The sequence below is a fragment of the Fukomys damarensis genome, unplaced genomic scaffold (genome assembly GCF_012274545.1).
Source record: "Fukomys damarensis isolate Sample0158 unplaced genomic scaffold, DMR_v1.0_HiC HiC_scaffold_4, whole genome shotgun sequence".
Classification (NCBI taxonomy): domain Eukaryota; kingdom Metazoa; phylum Chordata; class Mammalia; order Rodentia; family Bathyergidae; genus Fukomys; species Fukomys damarensis.
In genome coordinates this window covers 19,430,156-19,433,539 of record NW_022900916.1, presented here as the reverse complement: position 1 = coordinate 19,433,539, position 3,384 = coordinate 19,430,156, and positions in this window count along the sequence as shown.

Below are 3,384 nucleotides of genomic sequence, written 5' to 3'. Positions count from 1 at the left end.
GAGTTTTCTTGCTAATGGTAAAAGATACAACTGAGAAAGGGCCCTGGATTTACTCAAGATTTAGTCTGTTGTAAAAGTTAAGGTTGTTTGAGTTATTTCCAATCCTCCCATGTCTCTTAAGGGTATTTCAGAGAAGACAAGAGTTTGGGAGAAAATAAACTATGCAGATTTAACAGCTTTTAGATTGGTCTAAAACAAGGTCTCATGCTTTAAAGCTGGGCTGCTTCAATTGGTGCTTTCGCTTAAGGATTGGAAACCACCTAACCCAATAGGTCTGTGCGTGCTCACGGGCCTGGAGGGGCTTGGAAACTTGTGAGAAAGGCCCATCTGCAAGACCACCCCAGGGGGCTGAGTTAGAAACCTTAGGCGTGTGGCCAGCAATCTCTAATTCACAAGCCTTCCAGGTGACACGATACACACTGATGTTTGAGAACTAGTGACCTAGCCCAGAGATGATTCACCTTTCTCAGACCTGCTTCAGGGTGCAAACTGGATGGCCAATGTCACAGGCTCAGCACCTGAGAAATGCGTTGCTTGTTACAGAGCTAGGTCAGACAATCCTCACAGGAGAGTATTTTTGCTTTATGTGGAAATGTATAGAAAAGATAGTATCAGGTCATTTTATGAATAAATTGAGGGAACACATTTTATTGGCTGTCTCGCAAAATGACATAGTTAATGATTTTTTTTTTTAATTTTGAGAATGATTTTAATCATTTTCAGTTCCAAGAATGAAGAAGGTAGGGTTTAAAATCCAAGGAAGATTTCCTTCTTGTTTCTAAGGGTTGAGTCACTAATCATAAAAAGGCTTAACTTTAGTCACTGTTACCTTGTCAACTCACAAAACCATGACTTTACTACATGTTAAATTTTTTGTTTTAGTTTTAAAAGAATCTTTTTATTCTTTTGCTCAGCCAAATATTACTACTACTTGGCACATTAGATGAAGATATTTTTCACTGGGGGATGAAACCAAAACCTTGCCAAAGCAGTGTGATGTATTTTTATTTAGTGCATTAACCCAAATGCTAAGTAGGAGTCAGACTGTGGTTTCAGTCTGAAGTTTTTTCATTTTTGTTCTGTTTTTCAGTACCAGGGATCAAATGCAGGCAGGACCTTGTACTTGCAAGGCAAGCACAATGCCACTGAGCTAAATCACCTGTCCTGAAGTATTTAAAAAAGGGATGAAAACATATTAAGATCCATTTATTATCAACCCTTTTTCAAAGACTTTTTTTTCCTGGAACTAGGGATTGAACCCAGGGCTTTCACACTGAGCTACAGCCTCCGCTTTTTAAAATGTTTTATTGTGAGACAGGCTCTTGCCAATTTGCCCAGGAGGTAAGCTTGAACTTGTCACGCTGCTGCCTCAGCCTCCTAAATAGCTGGAATTACATGGATGCGCCACTGCCCAATTTTAAAAGTTTAGCAAAATCTTGGAAGCAGCCTATGTCTACCAATAGATGAGTGGATGAAGAAAATGTGGGATTTACACAGAAGGCAGTACTACTCTGCCGTAAGGACAAACTTTAGTCATTTGTAGGGAAATGGCTGCACCTTGAGACCATAATGTTATGAATCAGGCACACAAGCTTCAATATTTCACGCTTTCTCTTATATGAGAAACCAATTATAAAGAGCAAAAGGGATATAGATCTTTCTCGATTCTGAAGATCAAGAGATGGTGGGAGCGAAAGGAGAGGGGATGAGAAAAGGAACTAGGAGGTGTTATGGTAATGTACCAACCCCTCACGAGGCGTGTAAACATTTTGTACAGCAAACATACACGAATAAAAAAAGAAAAATACAAATAAGTAGCCAGTTAACTTTCTAAGAAAAGGAATTCTTAATACACATTTGCTCATATATTCATTTGAACATTTACTGAATGCCAACTTCCTGTAAAAATAGCGTTAAGGAAAATACAATCCATCTCCTCTATGGAAGAAAGACATAACGGACTATAAAAAGTCCACACAGGACCAGATCTTAGCAACCATTTGGCCAGTACTTTTCAGGGTGTGGTCCTGACACAGAAAAATTGGCCTCTCTTGGGAACTTGAAAGATATGCAAATCCCGGGACCAGGTCTGGGGATCGACTGAGTCAGGTGCTTGGTGGGGGAGATGTTTTAAGCTGTCCTTTGGGTGACCCTGATGCCGGAGGAAGTCCGAGGACCAGCGAGGTGGCCCAATCTTGCTTCTCCCTTCATAGGTCACTTGTCTAAGAATCTTATGAAATGAAAGTTTGTGTATTACTTGTAAGGTTCACAGTCTCAAGTTAAGGACTGATCTTGTCTAGACTTTTATTTTACAGTTAAGCAAAGAAACTGCCAAGTGCTAAGTGCCTTGCTAATTAGTTAAACCGCTAATTAAAGGGCAGCCTGGTGGCTCCACGCTCAGGCCAAACAGCTGCCAGTTCATCTCTGTTCTCTTCCACTCTGCGGCGAATGCCAAGTGTGGGAAGAAACACACAGCTGAAGCCACAGTCATCCATGGCTTCCTTTTTAAAATTTACCATGTAACGTGATGATGCTTCTAGAGAAGGCAAGGATGACTTTGTTGAAATGACTTGTATGAGGACACAGTCATCTCTGCAAAACAGATATGAGCCTCAGAGTTATACTCCCAGAGCCAAAAGGAAAGAGGGCAACAGGTTGGTTTATTAAAAAACAGTGTTCGCACAATTGATGTATTCTGCTGAGTACTGGGCACTGTTGTTGGTAGCTCAACTGTGCTCAATCACCCCTAGAAAGCAAATCAACACAGAAAACAATAACACACAGCAAAGTGATGTTGGGTAGGAGGACGCTTTAACCAAGTAATGCCACGTGTACCTATGTCAAACACAGACAGAAGAAACTCACTCTGTCAGAATGCCCGGTAATGATTTCCCTTGAGGGTTGGAGTCTGGAGGGAAGGGCACAGACACTAATTAATGTTCAGCTTCTTCATTTGATTCTTGATTAAACAGTTGTGTTTTTTTCATTTAAGGCACAGACTTAGATCTATTTCTCTATATGTTGTATATTAACAAAATAGCAACATCAAAGTGCACTTTTTAAAAAAATTTGCTGTGCTAGATTAATTGTAGGGCCTCACACATGCTAGGCAAGCACTCTACCACTGAGCTACATCCACAGCCCTTATTTAAAATTTTGAGGTAAGGTCTCAGTAAGTCACTAAATTGCCCAGGTTGAACTTGAACTTTAGGTCCTCCTGCCTCAGCCACCTGAATGCCTAGGTTTATATGCATGTACCACTATAACAGTCTAAGGTGTAGAAATGTTAAATATGCAAAAGTGTCATGAAGGGAACATCATAAGGGCTGGGGATTTAGCTCAGTGGTTCTGCTGCCTGCCTTGCAAGTGCAAGGACCCGAGTTC